Genomic DNA, 21,220 nt, shown 5'->3' with positions numbered 1-21,220 from the left:
TAAATAACTGTCAGTCCAAGGAATACAGCAGAGCACTGTCCGTTTACAGTCACTGAAGATCTACCCCATGCTACTAGCAATGAAATCTTTTTGGAACTAAAGAGAACAGGGAGAGACTTCCAAAAGGCAAGATTGTCTTCTTTGTGTTGGTGAAACTTGTGTCATGTCATTATCGGCTCTTCTTACCTAGCAGTTGGAAGTTACACAGTCTGAATGCAAATACAGACTGCAGAGAAAAGGAGAGGGCAACCAGGCCCCATTTCCAAAGGATTCCTGCATCTTTGAGGAGGCACCTCAGCAGAGATGGCTCTGAGTGGAAGCAGTTGTAGCAGGTGCACCATGATGCTTTTCATGAAGTGAGGACTTCTGTAACAGGGACAGAACTCTGAAAGTGGTAATATTTTCCTTTCTGCTTTCTTTACTCTTCAATCTCTGGAGAGCACGTGCAGATAAAATGGGGAAGAAATGTTTCTCTGTGACTTTCTGACTGTTTGGCATAGGAGCAATTGCAGAGTGATAGGATAAAGACTGCCGAGAAAGGGGTGTTGTAGATACTCAGGACTCATGCTCCTTACCTGACAGCACCTCTGAGACCTGCAGATATGAAAGGGAGTTAGACCTTGTTCTAAGGAGCTTCATGCTTTCGTTCTGTGACTCAGGTCTGCAAATGCTTTGTGTACTGCCTTCCTGACATTTATCACCTCCTGAAGGCAATTGCATTCAGCATGCTTTTCAATAGACCTATGTTCTAGCCACAAGCCCCAATCTGCTGTCAGGAAAGCTTGGACCTATCAAAGAACTGTTCATCCCAGTGTGTGACCTGAGTTTAATCTACAGCTGTCTGGAGAGGATTTCCCTGATGGGAATGCTGAGGGTGTACCAAGATACCAACTTCTCAGATGTGTGGCTGGGGTTCATACATCATCTTACGTAGGGAAGCCCATAGATGTGCGTATACTCCAAGGGGAGGATGGACAACTTAAGTTCCTTTCAGGGGTGTTTTAGAGACAAAGCCCCAGTGGTGCTGAGTACCAGCAATTCCCATTAGCCTCAATTGCAGCTGCAGGTGCTGAGTGCCCTGGTTATATCTGCAGGACTCTGGCCCCAGGCCTCACCCCCTGCAAATGAGGGGGCCATACTGTAATTCCTTACTCTGCAACCAGTCATTCCTACCTGGCAGATCCAACTGCATCTGGATACATGCTGTTCTCCTTGGCTGGGATTTATTACTAGTGGAATAAAGATACCACACTGCTTTAAATCCAGTTTAACAGCAGGAGCAAAGATTTAGTAAAAACAAACCTTTAATAAAATTTTATCTTAACTACAATATTTACCATCCCCTGAAAGTTGTTTAGGTAGACTGGCTTCTTCACATGCCCTCTGTGACTCATCTGGGTCCCTGAGCAGCTGCCTTCCTTCACAAGTTCAGTTTTAAACCTAAAATAAGGCTCAGGCCTTGCCTCCCAACAGCCATTAAGTGTGTTTTGAAAAGTAGTGCCACTGTAGATGCTTCTGCTCCTCTTGTTTACGCTTCTCATGACTGATACGTTTCAGTGCCAATGTACATTACTTGTGAGTTATTCTAGAGCAGCTCCAAAGCTGTGCCAGGGAGTTTTCCCAGTTTAAGGCACCAGCTGTACAGAGAGGTGTTTAACAGCCTGCTTGGCTGTAGATTTAGGTGATGCCATTAATTACTGAAGCAACATATACGCTTACAGGTAAGATGTGCTTAAAAATGTCTTGCTTGGTCAGGACTGGAGCCTTTAATCTGCTCTGCATACTACAATTCACCAAGACGGCTGGATTTACTTCAGCGGGAGCAAGAGCAAACTCAAGACCACTGGAGAGGTGAATGAATCAATCACCAGAAGACTTTGGAGATGAGATTTGATTGCCTGGGGATTCTTCAGGGATGGGATCTGCGAGAAATCCCTGACATGCTGGTAGTTACATAAAATTGCTATTAATAGTGAATTATTTTTAGAAGGGAAGCCAACATATTGTAGAAGTGTCAAATGATAATGATATGATAGCTAGTATATGTAATGTGCATTTGCAGCCTGGATTGTTAGGCGCTTCTAAGTTTGCTAGAAATTTCAGGTACACCTTCACTGCAACATTTAGTATAAGTAAAATACTCAACAACACTTAAGTAAATGAATTGGAACAGGAATTACAAATTCAAAAGAAATGTCTCATTTGCTCTATTACTAGGGACGACACATGTGCTGAAAAGAGATTGGTCTGGTTCATTAGAACCAGATGTAAAAATGCTGCCTCCAGCTAACGCCATCCCCTGCAAACTGCCTTCTGTGAGCACCTTTCCTCCCTGCTGCCCATCTCCTACCAGCCCTGTGATCTCTGCCCGACTGGTGAGTGACTGCTCATCCTCTCACCTCTACAGACCTTTACCTCAAAGTGCCCGCCCCCTCAGTAGCTGAGGTCAAAGCCTTCAAGTCCATCCAGATCGATACTATTACTTGCCTGGTGTATTGGTGTGGCATCGTTGCATTCTCTGCACGACTGTACAGAAAAGAGTATCCAAGTATTTGTGGATTTGGAAAGGACCATTTTTGTGGGCACACACTGGTATGTGGGGCACGAGTAAGAACAGTTATGTTATACAGTGAGAGCAGTATGCTGGGAAGCTCAATGGTGCCTGTGATATTTTGGCTGAGCTGTTGTGCTGTAGGACTGAGTTTGTCTGAATTGTGGCAATAGCCATTTTAAGCAGTGTCTTGCTAGAATGTCCTGGAGCTGACTGTAGCAATGGGATAATAGAATGGATTGTGAGAAGCAGAGGAAATACTGGACTTGAGTGCTTCTAGGAATAATAAAATCTCTGTTCTGAAATGTGTTTAGCAATGAATACAAGAGCAAATAATCTATGGGGTTGCTTAGTGTTTGTCCAAGCTTTTATTAGGTTGTTAAAGGTAAAATCTTGGGCGTCTCGAAGATGGTGGAAAACTGCCTTTGCCTCTCTTGGGTCAGGATTTCTCCCTTATACCTGTGACTGCTGTACCTGGCAAATCACCAGAAACCCCACCACAGCTAACCTAGGAAAACAGAGAGGAGCAAGCATCTGAGCTGTACCTTCTACGGAAAATGGAGTGCCCCCAGGCAATGCTCAGGGGTGGGTGTTGTACCTGGCCACCCTCAGTCCATCTCCATGCAGAGGGTCTCCTGAGCAAAGAGGTGGGAAGAGCCAACAGGAAACACAGCTGCTTGAAAGCAGGGCTCAGAGATGGCAAGGGACTCATGGCAGAGCCGGGAAGAGACCCTGTTGGCCTGACCACCTCTGACCGTGTATGGAATACACAGTCAATCTATACACAATCTATATGTGCAAGGAATGTAGGCACTATCACAAATAAGTAAAGTTACATTGCATGAAATACATCCCAGCAGAAAGCAACTTCAGCTCTAAAATCCCAACAAACAAACCCGCAAAAAACCCTCTAAATTGCCCAGAAATCTTGCTTATAATATGTACTAGTGTGTGGAAATTCTCCAAATTGAAGTGACAAATGTTTGGAGCTGGAGAATGTTAAATGGTGCCGTACCTCATTTCTGAGCAATGTAAACCTGGAACAATTTGACCACAGGCACCTCTCCTCTGGTGCCTTAATTCTGAGTAGATAGATTATAATAACTCTTCCTACTTAAATACCGCTTTTCCTCTTTTGACCTCAGAGCACTTTAAAAAGGGGATACTGCTTCAGCTCAGTCATGGGCTGGAAATTTCTGTACTGAGTTTTAGCCTAAGAGCAGTTACAACAGCCCAATTTATAAATCTCTCAAAGATCTTAAAATCATGCTACTGATCTCCAAATGATAGCCTATTAGATATTATTACTGAAACTTTCTGGAAGTAGTGCAAACCAGGAAGGAGCAATTAATCCTTGGAGTAACCCCATTTACTCTAGCAGTTTGGCCCTGAGGGAGTAGGAACACTTGATGTCTGACAGCAGCCCCAAATGCCAGTATTTCTCCCCTTGTTCATTTGCCTGCTTGCTGTGGTAGATTTCATGCCGTTATAAGCTGTTTATGTACAGCCTGATCAAAGTACTTAATGGCAGGGTTAATTTCTACGTATAATGAGGAAGTCAAGACAGAAGACAGGTACTGTGTAATCAAATTTTTCATTCTGGAATTTGTTTCTCTTCATGTAGGGCTTAGCTTTGATTTTTATTACCATTAATGTCTGCATTTACTGTTCTTTCTAGCCTCTCAGATGTGCTAAACTTACTGCAGGAACAGTGGAGGCACTGAATTGTTCCAACAGCTTCCTTGAAAGCATGATGATAAAGTAAAAAGAGTCTATCACATCTCTCCGAGAAGACCTCAAATTACAGTTTGGTTGGGGGGACACTTCTTAATAAAATTACACTGCTTAAGTAGTCCACTGAGACATCTAATCCTCTTTTTATGACTCAGTAGGTATGTGCACAGGCATGGATGCTTAGGTATGTGTGTACATAGCTAGAGAAAGAGACAAAGATTGTGTTAAAATTTGGAAATCTTATAGTTTATGAAGTGTGTGTCTTCAGCAAGACTTTGCAGACATAAATGAGTCCCCACAGTATCCCTTTGAAAAGAGCTGATGATAAGAAAGAGGTTAAAGGTCCTAAATTCTCAAAAGATGGAAATGAGACATGGAATGTTAGATCTGCATTTGCCCTGCTTATTTTGTGTTTTATTTTTAGATGCACTGAGCACTGTGAATATTTCTGGACATTCAAAAATCTAGGGGTACAGAAATGATGGAGGCCTTAGAAAATATGGCTGTTGCCGAGGTAGCCAGTTTCAGGAATCAAGCTGGAAGTGGAGGTGAAGTTAAACTTGGGCATATGCACTTCACCCTGTATCTGCTGTGTTTCTCTTTTTCTAGCATGCTGTAAATTTTAGGAAAAAGGAGATTTAAAAGTTCATGTGATGCTAAATTCTGTGAACCACTGTTTGCCAAGTTTCCTTATAGCTGAGGTAGAAATCTCTTTGTGAGGAAAGTGCACACCTCTATTAGCACCACTGTGCAAGCTGTAGTTTGCAAATGCGGTGGGAGGCTTTGCTCATGCTAATTTGGGCTCAGTCATGCACCTTCTTTTCCTCTTTTACATGCAAATAGCAGCTGTGTCAGTCTCTGGGATGCCTGCTTGTTCCTTTAACGGAGAGATTCCAGTTCATACCTTCAACCAGTGCATTTGTGCGTGGGCAGAGGTATAGCGCAGTGGTACAGTTGCTGACAAGGAAAGAGCTGTGATGGAGGTTGGAACAAGTTCATGAAATAGAGAAGTTTTGAAACAAGACGCTGAGCTTTTCTGGTGTGTTTTCATTTATTAAAAAAAAAAAATGGGGGGAGGAGAACAGCAGAGGACTACACAAAATGATAATCCATCATCCTGCACCCATAAAAAGGGACCTCTCAATTGCCAGAAGGATCCATTTCTTTCTTTGAAACCCAAGGGTTCAGCAGCATCCCTGGGGCCGGAGCAGGTCAGCCGCCCACCTGCGCAGCGGGGACGGGGGTGAGCTGGGTGCAGGCGCTTGGACCCTTCACCGTGGTGCCCCGGTGCGGGAGGAACTGAGGCGGAGAGCTGGCCTGCTGGGAGCCGCAGCGGTGCCACGCTCGCACCGCTTCCACGGGCCCCGGGCCCCAGAGGGTCCTTGGCCTCGCCAGGCTGCGAGCTGCTTTGCTGCTTTTTTGCAGCATTTTCCACAGTGGGGTGTAGCACGTCTGCCCTCCTGCAAAGACAAAGAGGTTCGTGGTACTTGCTTGGGGCCAGCACGCAAACTGGGTAGAAGTCATTGAAAATGAAGCATATTGCATGATGATATTTTCTCCTCTGTCTTCAGCCTCCGCCTCTGCTTTACAGTTGTGGCTACCCAAACCCAGCTACTATGTTGCCCCTCCTCTTCTGAAAGGCCATCCCAGCTCTTGTGACACGGAAGTCAATGCAAGATGAAATCAGATAAAATAATTTCCATGGCATCACTTTGGATGCCACTGAACTTACCGAAGAAAGTAGGTATCAGTGCCATGTGGGCCACGCAGCCTAAGTGTTGTACAACAAGGACCTGTTTAAAAGGGTGTTTGATTTAGGGTGAAAGGACTTCCAGGAATTTGGACTGCAAAGTTGTTGTGGTTTGGGCCTGGTTGGCAGCCAACCACAATGCAGCAGCTCTCTCTCCCTTCTCCTCCGGCAATGAGAAGGGACAGAGAGCCAGGTTTGGGGTTCGAGATAGGACTGGGATGGGGAAAAACTCCCCTTTATGGTCACGAGCAAAAGGCAGACTCGTTAGGGGAAGAAAAAAAGAACATACATTTATTACAGACACTAACAACACATAACAGAGTAGGACAGTGAGAAGCATTGCCACATCTTGAGAACACCTTCCCCCCACCCCTCCCTTCTTCCCGGGCTCAGCTCTGCTCCCGATATCTCTACCTCCTCCCCCAGTGGCGCAGGGGCAGGGAATGGGGGGTGCAATCAGTGCTGCCACTTCTCTTATCTTCAGTGAGGGGAGTGTCCGGAACTTGTTCCTCCTGCTCCATCATGGTCCCCCTCTCACAGGAGACAGTCCTCCACAAACTTTCTCCAATACGAGTTCCTCCCATGGGTTGCAGCGTTCCCCACACTGCTCCGTCATGGGTCACTAACTTTCTCTGAGTGGATTTCCTCCCATGGCTGCAGCCCTTCCCGAGCTGCTCCAGTGTGGGACACCCCCGCATGCTGCAATCCTCCCAGCGCTGAATTACAGCAGCAGGGCTGCCTTTTCCCATGAGATCCCGGCCTTCTTTGGGCACAGAACCTTGATCAGGCAAGCAGAAGCCACAGGCCATAAATCAATGTCTGCTCCACCGTAGATCTTCATGGGTGGCAGGGAGGGGCCGCCCTGCCGTCTCCCCACAGGATACAGGGGGGTCTCTGCTCCGGCACACCTCCCCCCTCCTTTCTTCCTCCGTTCCTCCACTGACCTTGGTGTTCATGCAGCTGCAGCAACTCCTCCTCACAAGTCCGACTGCCCGTCACCATGTTCCTTCTTAAATACGTTATCACAGAGGTGCAGCTGATTGGCTCAATTTCCCAAACAGAAGTGGAGCTGGCTTGGAGCTGGGGGAGCTTCGAGAAGCTTCTCACAGGGGGCCGCCCCGATAGCCCCCTCCCCTGCCACCAAAAAACTCCACCACTCACTCAACCCAAGACAAAAGTTTTCTAGGAAGGTCAGCTCAGAGAAATATGATGTCCCTGTGAAGTGCTCAGTTGAGCCCACAGGCGGCTTGCAATAAGGATTTTCAGAAGGTGACAGCTCACCTTTCAGAAAGCCCTGGCTAGTATTTGTCTGTTCTCCCCTGAAAAGACTGCCTTGATGTCAGTGCTACAGCAGGACTCAGGGTACAGCCGGGACCCGGAGTGCGTCTGCTTCTTTGTGTCTCCATGGATATCCTTGGAGGCTGTAACATAATAACTGTGAAAGAACTGTGCTTCAGCTCCCCTCTCACCCACTTTATAATCTTCTTGAATCTATCCCCCCTGTGTGTGTGTGCAAGTGACAGAGATCATGATAAGGGGAAGAAACACATGTACATGCTTTAATCGTATTAATGGAGTGAAAGTGATGCCATCTTTATGTAGGAAAAGCCCTTGAACACCTCTAGATTCTCCAACGATCCATGGGGAAATAAGGCTGTGACTTGTAGGGTTTCCATTGACTTCAGATTTGGCGATACGGAATTAAGTGGATAATATGTTGTGACACAATAGGATGAAATCCTGGCCCTAGTAATGGCAGTGGATTTTGGTATTGATTTTGAAGGTATTTTAGGATAAATTAGTGGCAAACCCCATGATGAAATAATCTAGTTATTTCCTGTCAAACAGAGGTTACTCAGCAACATGGATATTACAGAAAATGCTTTTCAAATGGAAATTTATCCAGTTGCAAAGGAACATCTTGAGGTATTGACCCCAAAAAGTAATACCTGCATATAATAAAGTTATTTCCTGTCTATTTAAAACCTTCTTATAACAATGTGAGTAGATCTGCTTATGCTGTTCTCCACCATAACGATGACTTACACAAAGCAATTTGTTACCTGGCCTAAATTTTGCAAAAATATCTGGTCTTTAAAACCTTTGAAAAGGGAGGTATTTGCACCTGACATGTCTACAAGTAACTTAGATCAGGTTATTGATCGGTCCTGTGTATGTTGCTTTCCAGTGGGAGGATGAGATGGAGAGGCCAATCCATTACTGCAGCTATCTACTAGTGGAAAGCAATAGCGCTAATGATACAGGTTTTCAATAGCTGATTTATATTATCCTGCAGTTAATAAAAAGTCATGATTTTGTCATGCTCCTAAATGCTGGCAGGCCCCAAACCTGACCCTCCATAACACAGCTGCTGTGTTAGAAGCAGGTGAAAACTTAACAAAATCCCACCAGTCCTCCAGAGTGTGGCCTGGACAAGGTCTTTGCTCACTGGCCAGCGGGTCCTGTGAGCCCTGAACTGGTATGAGGCTCGTCCCACTGGGTGATTCCTGTTCGGACTGGCTACGGCTCCACCAGCTGCTCCGCTGCACCATGCCACCCAGGGGAGAAGGATGAAGTTACTCTGGTATCTCTGGTATTCCTTTCTCTGGACAAATACTGCACTTAATATCTCAGCGACTGACTGCTAGTTTGGCAGTGATTAATGAGAAATATGTGTTGGTGGCTATAAATGAGAGGCAGTAACTAGGTCCCCTCTTCTCCCTTCTAGTGATGTAAGTATTTTCGGCACCACAGAGGGACTGCCCGCTGAATCCAGCATGGTGCAGAGCTCCCGAGGGAGAGAGCGGCAGCAGCGAGGAGCTGCTCGCAGCCACGTGAGAGCCAGCCCGAGCAGTCGGTGGGCACAGTCCCATCCTCTCTTTGGGCTGTGTTTGAACATGAGAAGGGCCGCAGCGGAGAGGGCTGTCGTAGCAGATCAGCTCAGCTAGGCTGGGGGCTTGCCTGAGGATGCGCTGGCGGTCCCCAACACCACGTGCATGAGGGAAAGGCTGTGTGCAGACCAGCCCTGCACTTAGAGAGGAGACTGTAGATGTAGCGTGGAGCTTTGTGTGCTCAGATGGGCTGACCTGTAGGCACAATGAACATCTTTTTGGACTTGTACACACCCTGTTTTCACGCAAACATTTCCTGCAGATTTGTAACATGTGATAGCTGCCAAGCATCTTTTACACAGTCACAGCCTAGTGACTGAAGGATCCACTAATTAAGAAGCCCCTAATTAGGCTTTTAAATGATAAACTGTAATAGCTCTAGTGCAGCTGTTGTAAACTATAGAGTAAATTATACCCAGTTGCAAGAGGATTTAATTACGTATTTATATAACAGACTTTAAGGACTTTGAAAGATAAAAGAATTTTTAGTGTCTGCAGAGAGTAACAATAGAGCTCTTAAACCAATGAAAGCAAGGAAATTCAAAGTTAATCTGAAAAGCGTTCTAATTTTGGGGGGATTGTTTTTGTTCTTTTTTGTTTTCATAATGGATGAGATAAGGAAGTATTGTCAGCCAGGAATTTGGCTCCTGCTCCCAATTTCCTATCTTTTATAAGTCCATGTACAGCACTAATGATACTTCAGCAAACTTTCTGTGGTTCCGTTTTTGCAGAAATCCTAGCGAAAAGACCCTTATCAGCCAGCTTTTCTCCTTGCATCCTGATTTACAGAATGGTTAGTTCTACACATGCCTTTGTGAAGTCAACAGGAGCTCAAATATTGGTTGTATTGGGCCCCTGGAGATCACGTTCAGACCAAATCTAGCCTGTGCACTGTTGGTTCGGTTTTGGCAGGCATTCACCATGCTGTGCTTACCAAGTGGAGAAGAGGTTTGGATGTATCTGGGACTATTCAGCTATTTGGAGATTGCACTCTGGGCTTCTTTTTTACAGGGCTCAGTCCTGCTCCATTGAAATTGAGGGGAGTTTAGCCCTTGTGCCCACGTTTGGGGCTGGACCAGACTCCAGTCTGCCTACCCTTTAGACACCAGCACGGCTTGTCTCCCCCCAGCTCTGCCTGGCAGTGCCTCTCTTGGTAACCTCACCACTTCTGTCTCCAAACTCACATAAACCCTCAGCCTCCCTCTCTCACCCAGCCCTGTTTGCTGCCCTTCCTTGCCACCTCCAACCACAACTACCACTGACACACTGCAGTGAACAAATGCCTCTTTCTAGAGGGAAGGAGAGATGTCTCTGGTGTGCCACCCATTGCCTGATGGCTTTGCTTCTCTGTTGCCAATACTTTTAGTTTCTTGGGTTACTGCTCCTCAGGACAAGGGCTGTGCTTTATGTGTCTGCACGCTGCTGCCACACAGAAGATGCAGACATTAGGCTGTGATGTGCGGAGAGCTCAGTTCCTTTAGCTGCTCTTATGGACTGGCCTTCACAGCTGCAGGACCTAGCAGCCCATGACAGCCAAACAAGGTAGTGCCTTTTGCTTATTCCAGCCACATCCAAGTATTTTCATCTGGATATGTCACAGCAAGGGAAATAAGGAATACAGTTCTCATAGTTAATTTTTATGGCTGATTAATTAGCCCAAAGAGTATTAAATTGTGCTAATGTAGTTTGCCTCTTCGATGCTGTCTTTTGACTTCAATGGAACTAAATGCATGCTTAAAGTTAACTACATGCCTAAGTGCTGTGGTGAATCGGGGCCTAGGGCATTAATTAGAACTTGGCTCAGATTTACTTTCAAGGCTTTCCCCCCTCTTTTTTTTTTTTTTTTTTTTTTTTTTTTTTTAACTCTTCAGCGCTCAGCAGTTTAATTGGTATGCAGATGTTCCCCTTTATTGCTGGCAGAGGCCTCTGTCACTGTTCTGAAGGTACTCAGACATCAAGGCTGGTGCAGTGGGCAGGAAGAAACCCCCCCTGAAGGCTTTCAAGCTTTGTGGGAAATAATGATGTATGAGACAGGGATTCCTTTGGAACCTGAAGGGAACATGACAGACAGAATAATATGGGAGGAAAACATTGTCTTCACAATTGAGACTGATGGTCTCATCTTGTCTCCTTGTTATTGTTACCAACCAAGACTGAGATGAGCTTTCTTATGAAGAACTTCATTTCGTGGCAGGTTCTATATGTTGGACACACTGCGCTCAGTGGTAGCTTTCCATCCAAGGTACAGATATTGACAGGCTCCGAGGAACCCTTTGGGGTGGTGTTTTAGCTGAAAACCTAAAATTCCTTCCAGCATTGAGATGCATTTTGTCAGGAATGACAGTTGCAATTTGATAATCTTTTACCACTTTGCCTGCCTATCTCAAACAGCTAGCTGGAGGGGAGAAACCCAGAGTTGTTGGGCACAGGAGTGTCAGCTTTATGAATCAGCTTTTCTTGCACTTTATTAATTTCACTTTCCAGTGGTTAGTGCATGTTTGCAAGAGACAATTGATTTGTACGGATCTGTGTAGGATGAAGCAAAGCTGGAAGTAAAGAAGGAGTGCAAGTTGACAGCAATGCAATAGCTCTAATTGACAAATACCAAAGGCACCGTTTAAAACAACTTTTCTTCTGTTGTTTCGGTTAAAAATGGCTCTCAATTTGTCCTCCAATTGCCATGTTCAAAAAAAAAGTATTTTCATGTATATTCATTTCAAATGGATTAGCTGAAATATCAAGTGCTCATTTTCTATATTTGTATTTTCAAGTTAGATGATTCAAAGTGCTGTTGTGCAAGGTACAGGAAGATGGCTGTTTCTTAACTCCTCCAGAGTAAAAGCTGTCTTTCAGGGGACACTTTGCACATGTGAGATTTGTGTTAGTATTTTTTGGCACCCACAGTTTCATCAGAAATGCATTTCAGCTAATGGGAGGCAGAAGGACTGATACACATGCTGCATGTTGTGGGTGCAAAAATGCAAATAGAAATTACACCCACCATGGAAAGGGCTAGGAAAATGTACCTTCCTGGATGTGAGCAGGGCAGGTTAGGAAACATCATCTTCCTTTTACAATTGGCTGTTACTCTTTACATTTCTGGAGAACTGGGATCTTGCTGTTAATCTTACAAAAATAGATGCTGTGGTGAAGCCTCAGGCATGAATAAAATTGGATGTTAATCTTAAAGCAGATTTTTTACAGCTATGCACTCAGAGCCAGTGAATCCAAATGATTTTGGAAACTCTGTGTTTGTTACTTATTTAGATCAAAATGCTGTGGGGAAAGAGGTCAGTGGCACAGGTACATATTGTAACATTTGGAGCTCCTTAAAGTTGAGCAGATAAGCGCAGCAAACATTAAACATCTCTGGCTTGACACAAATAATAGGCAAAGCTGAAAAAAGCCTGCTGACAAGAGGAGTGGGCGTTGGTGGGTGACTTGCCGCAGTTTTAGAGCTGTTAAGTGTAGGTTTTTTAGCATTTTCATTATTTAAAAGTGGAGTGGTAGTTTCTTCACTCCCTCTGAAAAGTTACTAATTTACTCTGAAATACAGGGTAAGCCACAATGATTTAACAGATTTGTAATGTGCTTTAGATTGATTTCAAGTAACAGACACCCTCCTCTCCAAGCTTCCCACTGTCTCAGCTCTGCCCTCACTCCTTTCTCTGTGTACATCTGCACCGAAATGCAAAGCAGGGGCAGCCCCACGTGTGGCTTTCATCTGTCTAGCTCTCGTGTCAACAGGTGGGATGGCTCTGACCGCTGGTGCTCATGCAGGTTTGCCTCATTCCCAGTGTTCAGACGGAGAGGCCGTTAGCTACATTCGGATGTTGGGAATAGCATCCCAGAATGTGGAATGGTTCAGAAGCTGCTGCTCTGCAGGTACTGCTGCACTTGGACGGGCCTTCCTTAGGGTAGCCCTGATGTGCAGAGGCTGCCTTTTGCCTTGTGCGTGGAAAGTGCCTAGCGGAGCAGGGCTGAGGACCATGATTAAGGCCCCCAGGATGCTCCTGAGCCACGGGCACTATTAAGTAATCTGCAGTCCTCTGTGTCTGATTCAGAGAAGGCAGCTGGGCTGTGTTCCCAAGGGGCTGTCCAGCAAGACAGGCAGCTTGCGGGGATGGGTGGTGGTCATGGGATTTTCTCTGGTTGTCAAGCTGAACTGGTCTCTGCTATGTCATACTCCAACCGATTCGTGCCTACGTATTGCTGTGCTGAATAACCATGCCTATGGCAGGGTGCTTAAGATGGAGGCCTTTTGCATGGATGATATTTAAATTTGATAGAGCCTCGCTGAGAAGGAGCTGGCCTTGCATTTACTCAGAGAGGTCTCTGGTGGTTTGTGGTAAGGAATCGGGACCTGGGGCTGAAGCCACAACCTCCAGGACCAAACCACAGAATTTACACAACAGCCAAGGCCTGCCCATTTGCCTTCCCAGCTGAAGGTCTGTGTCACCACACATCTGCTGCTTTTCTGGATGCTTTTGTCATTGCTGTTTGAGGGAAGAATCTGTTTTGTTCAATACAGCAATGTTGTCTAGCTTAGTTTAACTTTATTAGCTGCTGATGATTTGTTGCTATTCAGTGCTTCCATGGGTTTGTTTAGTTTCAGTAACCAAGGGTAGAAATACTTGAATGGAAAGCTAGATGGAAATGCTGAGGTTCTGGTGGACTCCAGGGTTTCTTTTGCTCTTCTCCGTTTCCGTGTTCCAGGGGGCCTGGAGAATACTCATCCATTCATAACAGAAACTATTCAAGATCACTCTAAGTTTCTATTTCTCTTCTGGTGTGACTGGTATAGATCACATCTTCTAGCAAACTTAGAGGAAGAAAACTTTTGTTACAAGTAGAGTTGATGAGTTTGTGCACCCAACCCCTATTTGGAAGAATATTTTGTTGTGGAACCAGAGGCCTGAGCCAACTGCTTTTGATCTAGGAGCTTACAGTGTGGGTAAGTGCAGCAGTGTTAACCTGGATAGATGTCACCCGGGCGCTTGCACACATAGCTCTCCTTGACTTGAACTAGGTAAGGCCAGAGTTTTTAACTTTCTGTCACTGAGAAAAATGAATGCTGTTCTACAGAAGCTATACTTTTTTTCCTTTCTTCCCAAGTAGATGATGACTAAAGAAGGCCTGAACTGAGTATAGATATTCTTATATTTACTTGAAATGAATGTAGCTCATAACTCTTATTTTAGCACCAATCTGGAACACTACTGTGAACAGATTTACAATGTCTGCCTCTTCCTTACCTTGGCATTCTGGCATTTATGCTCATTCTTGCACTGATACTTGGGAGTTTAATGAAGCCAAATGTCTGAAAGGTGAGTAGGTAAAAGGTAGATACTTTTATATACAAACCTATACCTATTGTGCACTCCATAATCTTCTTTTAGTTCTTAAATATGGTTTTATTCTTCTGATACTAAAGATCTCAGCATGGATTTTTGTTCCGGTATGTGTGTCATCAGCAGAGTTATTAGCTGTGTTCCAGTTGCCTGGTCCTTTGTTGCTGGATTGAAAAGATCTTCTAACTTCAACCGTGTGTTTTTAGACTAGACACTTACAGAAAGCCTTTACTGTGTTTATAGCAGAGCAGATTTGATCTGGAAGTCATTGAGAGAAACTAATAAAGAACTTCCTTGATGTGATTTTTGGAGTTATTCTGTGGAACTGAATTGCATGTTTTCAGGTATTGGACATAAGGGCACTTGAAAGCATAAAGAAGGTTAAGTGTAGATGATAATGAAAATGTTATCAGTATTTATAGGTCAGTCGATAATGTCAGTATATTAAAGTGATATGAAATATCTCTTTGATTTCATGGACAGTGCCTTACTCTATACATTTTACTGTAATAACATGATTCTTGGTATACATTGATGGTAAGTTTAACTTTACAAAAAGTTTGTTAGTAATCCAATTGCCCTGAAATGCCTTATGAAAAGTATGTTTATTACAGAACACATACAGTTGCTATCTGCCTCATGTTATCTCTGTTGCAGTGACCTAAGCTAAGAAAACACATTTGGAAAAAACATGTGCCAAGCAGAGATGGTTGATTTTTTTTTTTTTTTTTGTTAGACTTGCTGGAAACATTCATCAGTAGTTGGAGATGTGGTCTTTCAACTAGATTTCTTTCACCCAGATTATATGCAAATTGCATGATTCTTCACACATAAAGTCATATGCCAGGAGTATGATATTAGCATTTCTTTTAATAAGAATAACTTTGGAATAAGTACCTTGTTTAGTGAATTGCCTTCCTTGTCATTCATCACTGTGTAACATCTCTGTAGAACTGCAATAACTGGAAGGAAGAAAAATACTGGAAAGTGTTTCTGTAACTGGAGCTGGGTTTGGCAGAGAGTTCTGCCCTTATGGAAAAGAAATGACGATTTTAGTTCTTTACTTTGCTATCCCCTTTTTGTGCTGTTGTGTACTAGAATAAAAGAATAAAGGTGAGCACTGGATGGGCTGTGAATTCCTTTTGGACCAGACTTTGTGAGTGTCTGCTCTGACACACATTTTGGTGTTACTTTTTCCTGGGGGACTTTATTCACAAAATCTCAGAACATATTCTTCCAATAAGATTTCACCTAGTTTGATAAATGTTTGGATAAATTTCACACTATCTTATCCAAGTAGGCACAATAGTTCTTTCTTGAGGAACTAAGCTTAAATGAAATGCTCATTTATGTTGGTGGGATAATAATTAAGACTACAGATCCAAATCAGTGGTTTGGTATTCTGTTGCAGGAGTAGGCTGAATCAAAGCCTCTGTCAACAGAGCTGAAATAGTGAACTAACATACTGAACAGTAGCATGTCAGGAGTATAGTCTTCTACTTGGGACAGTGTTGAGATGTACCTTGCTCAGAGATGCTCTGGAAACATTGTGAGACTTGGACAAACACAGTGCAACCTCGGACTGCAGGGATGTTGCTGCTCTCAGAGCAGTGCATGCTTTGAGTGTGCTCTTGGCTGATGGAAATCTGCCCAGTATTGGGGAGCTTGGTGGTATGGCAAACAGTCACAGCTTCTCTATTAGGATGGCTCGTGGGGCATGATACAGCCTCTGTTCTCTTCTGCACCTGTGAGACTGGTATAATATTAATTAGATTGCCATTAGGTTTCATCAGTGGAGCCCCATAAAACAAAAAAAGAAATAGCTCTATAGTGACAGTAAAACTTGGTATATTATTTACATTAAGTGGGTGAGCAGAGATCAGTAGCCACGAAGACACTGCTTTTCCAGAAATATGAAATATGTAGGTAAGATATCTAGGTAAAATCTGAACAGAAATTTGATTACTGCCTGCTAAAATGGTTACCTCTTCCCCTCTAAATAGGTTTGATTCTCTTGGTGAGACCCCTGCACCTTCACCTAGATTCCTCCCTGGACTGCTGCGGTGAATGGATCTGACCGCCGAGGGAATCTGGCCCACTGAATTCCTTTTCTTTCTGTGCAGCTGAATGAAAAGCATGTCCTTTGAAGACCAGTGACTGAAAGAAATATTGAAGACTGCCAGGGCATCTACAGAAAAGGATAAGAAAATTACTCTACTACAACAGGGAAGACAAAGGGGCTTTGTTAACTCTTTCTTGTAGGTTGTATATATTAATAGTAACAACTAAAGTTTTGTATTTTTTCAGAGAAACACACAAGGCTTTGAATTGTATTGTTTTAATTGCAGCTAACTGAATGAATTAAGTGGAAAATCGCACACAGTACTTTGATTGTCTAACTCTCTGTATGTGAGGCTTTGGGAACAGTTTGTTATTATAAAAGAACAGCATTAACAAGAAATCAGCCAACATATAATTGCTAGGCTGAGGGGCAGTTTGGGGAAAGCTGATATTTATTTATAAATTATTAAATAAAAGCACATAATATGTGGATCATCTCTCACTGCCTCCACACTTCATACATTACTCATCTTCCTAAATTTCATGTTCTTCAGGACATTGCTGCTTATAACCAGTGCAGGCATCAAAACCACCCACACCCGAGCAAAGCCTGTACATTTGTTATGATGGCAATTTTGGTTATGGGACTCATCTAAGAACATGAGCATCCAGTTCAAGGAAGGGACTCTTGACCTGTCTTTTAAAGGTTGTTTTATATGTCTAAAATACATACGAGCACCTGGGACTTTGTTCAGGTAGCTTAAACTCTAGCCAGTGTTTCCCACTGACTAGGTACCTTTGGAGATTTACAGCCAACCAATACCCTAAATAGAAATACTTTAGATCAATTCAGGCATTAAATTTAGCAGGGTTCTCAAAAAAAAAAAAATTGGTTATATAATTCCCATCAGTTTTGGTAAGAATTAAGTAACTTCTGATTGTCCCGTATGGTTCTCTCTTCATGCTTAGTGTCTTATGACCTTAGGAAACACAGTCACTTTGCAGGACACAGAGAGGAGGTAGATGGTGGTTGGCTCACCAAGAAGGTGGAACGGTACTTCATCCTCAATGTTTTTGGCTAGTGAGTATCTATTCCAGCTGTCCTATGGGATGGAGCTCCTGGGAGCTGTCATTCCTTCCTTCAACATAGATCTGTGGGATTTTTTTCTAGGAGAGCAGAGGTAACTATTATCATCAGCCTAGCTCTTCACAGCTCTACACCGTTTCCTCTTATTTGCAGGCAAGAGCCAATAAACTGAAATTATTAGGGATTAGCCCTCTGAGGCTTTCTAGCAGTGTGGGAAGAGCATTCTCCACCTTTCCCTTGGCAGCTGAGGAGATGATCTCTGGGGACACGCACCGCCCAGGTTCCTTGCCTTGCTGCCCTTCTCGAGGGGCAGCAGTAGGTGCTGGTGGATGTGGCACTTGCAGTCAGGTACACAGGGCAACCAATAATAGTCTCTATTTCATAGGACCCACTTGCTAACCAGGTGTGCTGACACATAAACAGTTCCTCACGTGCCCAGGTACCAAGGGGGTGAGTAACATCCTGGCCTCACAAGCGAGGTACGTGTCCTGCAGACTGAGAGGCCCTTGGCATTCTGCAGCAGAAGGTCTCCGGATGGAAAGGTGTGCCATCACCTGGGTAGCTGGCGCTGCTGGACACGTCTTTGGATTCACTATATACAAATATACTATATACAAATGATGTTTGTGCTGTACAAACAAATCACACTATTAAACCACTTAAACAGTGTTTATGCAACTTTAAAATGGTAGAGGCATAATTATATGACTTCGTCTGCAGGCTTGTTAAAACTTACCGAAGCAATGGGAAGATTTTATCACTAATACCGTCTACCAACCTAGCTGATGTGAGACTACATTGCACAGAAGGTGCTTGAGAGGTGGAAGTGGGCAGAGTTTAGCTTTGCCCAGCTCTTGCCAAGAGTTTCTTGGTATCCCCGTCACTGTTTTTTGAAGTCCAAAAATATTTCCCCCCAAATAACCTATTTCTCTACAAGAGAACACAGCTGCATTTATGAAAGGGCTTGGCTTTTACAGTAAATCTGGTTTGTATAGTTTCCTCTCTATATGTATGTTGCCTGCATAATTACCAAGAGTCATAATGAAAAACACAGTTTTGTTACATGAGCTTTCAACAGTGTAATTTAGAAAATATTGGAGTTACTTCCAACAAAGGAGAAAATCAAAACAAAGCAGCTTTGAAAATGCTGATATACTCGGGAAAATAAATCTTAATTTTTAACACAGTTGTATTATTCTCTCTCTGATGCTAAAACCCGTATAAAGCACTATTGTTTTCAACCAGCCCAGCAGGAGATAGCGTACGTCTTCCACTACACTCTCCCCTGCACTGGGGGACTAAATCTCAGCCATGCTCCCGTGCAGCCTTTGGCTGGACTCTATGGGACAGCCTCTACTCAACACTTGAGTGCACTGCAAAAGCTGTCCTCGCTGCGAGAAGTAATCTGCCTTCACCATACCTCTTTTTCCAGCAGGATGTGGGAAAGTTGCTGGATTAAATTCTCCTCAATCACAAAACTTTTTGTACTGGTGGCACTCTAAATATATGGCCTTCCAAACCCTTGTGAGTTCACAGCATTTAAAGATAAGAGCACAGTATTGCCAAGAAATGTGTCTTGTTGAGGCCCACAATTAACTTTATCAAAAGAAGGAATCTTATTTTTGCCTGCTGCGGATAGAGGGTGCATCTCAAAGCAGCCTAAAGTTAAAGATAGATACAGCGTCTGGTTCAAATCACGATATGAAGAAAGATTCAGGTTAATTAGTATTTATTCTTAGTTTATAGTTATTCCTTTTGGCTTGAGCTAACGGGCAGGAGTTGGAGCCCTACAAAGTTGTTTCTCCTGGGACCAGAGATGAATGAGAGAGGTCTCCATGGTGAACATGTATTTAGGGATGGAAATGTCAATAAAAAAGACTTGCCTTTGCCCTGAGCTCCATCAGCCTGCGGGGAGGATGCTCTGAGTGGCGACTCAGTGCTGGCAGGGAGGATCGGATGTAGTCACGGACCAAGGTGTCCCAGGGACTTGTGGAGAAGGGGAGGTGTCCTGGGTCCCTCCACAACCGGGTCATACCTCTGTGCCCACACAGACAACCCCTGCCCGCTGCCTGTTGCCCTTTCTGGGTGTTTTGGCCGCAGGGAGCGGTTGTGCAAGGGTGAGCCGGCAGCTGGCTGGCTGCCAGCCTGCAGAGAAGGCGGCTTTCCAGAGCCCCTCCAAGGCTTTCAATTCCCCTTTCTTGACACTGTTTTCTGCAACGCCACACGGGCTCTGCCAGCAACAGCACCAGAGCTTGAGTGCAGCTGTTTATCTTAAATGGAGCTTATTTTCTTCCTGAGGTCTCCCCACGGCTCCCACAGCTGGGAGGGGCCCACCAGGGACCATGCGGTGGAGCCCAGACCTTCATGCTTTTGCAGCTCCCATTTTTTATACATTTTCTACTCCCCCTGTTGGCGTTCAGTTGGAGCTGAGATGCTCCTAGCAAGGCTCTCCTGCGTATTTGGGCAGAGTGCCCCTGTTCCAGTAATTGCACGGACTGTTTGATTCCCTCAGGCACTTGCAGAGAAGTTAATTTCGATTTTGGAGGGAATTTTCCAGCTTTGCAGATGCTTGGTTCCAGTGTCCCAGGAAAGGGCAGCCCCACGGTGGGCGGGCTCTGGGCCTCCTGCCCCACAGCCATAGGGCACCGCGTCTCCACTCTGTGATGTGATTGGCTGGCTCCCCCCAGCAGGCGGCGCTTTGGGGGTGGCGCTCCTGCCCTGAGGGGCTGAGGAGATGGCGGCTGGGCTGGGGCTGCCGTCAGCTCAGAGTGTGGTGGGTCGGCGGCCAGGCAGCCTTTGACTTGTGAGCATGGCTGCACGGGAACAGCTGGAAGCCAGGCAATGTGTGTAGATTTGTGACTCTCCCCTACCCTCCTTTCTAGAAATGTTCACTTTAAAGTCTCGACAGGATCTCGATTCAATTCTCTTAATGTGCTTTTGGCTGTCCTCCCTCCCTGTTTGCCCTGTGGAGGTGGTGAGGAGGTGCCAGGCCCTCCTAGCCGCCCTCACCAACGCTTCCATCTGCAGGGACCTCGCTGAAGAGCTGTTGGGTTGAGTAGCAATAAAATAGCATAAAGTGTGGTTTTGAATGCAAGTTCACTTGCAGAAGGGTGGGAAAAGGACTCCCAAACTTGCACGGAAGAAAAATAGGTGCTACTTCTGCCTTGGAAACACCATGGTAGTCTCAGGAGAGACTATCAAGCAGCAAGCTCCAGCCTCAGAGCACAGTGCTGGGCCTTGCAAAAATCTGGTATCTCTAGCTCTTCAGCGGTCTGTAGGATCCTTGGTGGACAAGAGTCTTTGTTTTTAGCATGTGAAAATCCTAAGCTTAAAACAAACCATTTAGGATAAGTGCTAAAAGCATCCATTTCAGGGCTTCTTATGCCATCATAAAGAAACTACTAAGAAAAAGAAAAGCAGGAATATGCTTTGTTGCTCACTTAATTGCAGAAGTTTCATTGTGTCCTGCTGTGCTGGTGTTAAAGATCTACTACCGAGGCTAAATCCAAATTAGATCAGGTGTTTTCCATGTCAGTGTAGTCTTGAGCATTAGCTGTTCTAGCAGTGCAACAAAACATTTGGGACAAGCAGCTGAGTTCCTTGAGAATTTGCCCATGTAGACCCCCTATTGGTTTGGCCACCCCTTACTGTCAGCATGGCATCCATACAATGTTCTTGTGTATGCAGAGGTGTGGATAAAAGGGCTTGGAGATTGTTAAGCCAATTTAAAACTGGCTTTGTTTTCCCTTCTCCTGCTCCATTCCACTGGTCTTTAATTAAATGACTGAAATGTTT

At 44.5% G+C, this 21,220-nt stretch overlaps 1 long non-coding RNA gene across 1 annotated transcript; it reads left to right on the top strand.

Moving 5' to 3' along the window:
- Positions 1–1,779: 1,779 nt before the first annotated feature.
- LOC116964493 lies at positions 1,780–16,828 on the top strand. Its single transcript, XR_004408769.2, has 3 exons — positions 1,780–1,946; positions 2,218–2,375; positions 16,281–16,828. It is a non-coding gene; the product is annotated as an uncharacterized LOC116964493 (long non-coding RNA).
- Positions 16,829–21,220: the final 4,392 nt, after the last annotated feature.

The sequence above is a fragment of the Tyto alba genome, unplaced genomic scaffold (assembly GCF_018691265.1).
Source record: "Tyto alba isolate M040663 unplaced genomic scaffold, T.alba_DEE_v4.0 Super-Scaffold_1, whole genome shotgun sequence".
Classification (NCBI taxonomy): Eukaryota; Metazoa; Chordata; class Aves; order Strigiformes; family Tytonidae; genus Tyto; species Tyto alba.
The sequence above is the reverse complement of the archived record's forward strand: the minus strand, read 5'-3'. Positions and strand labels throughout refer to the sequence as shown.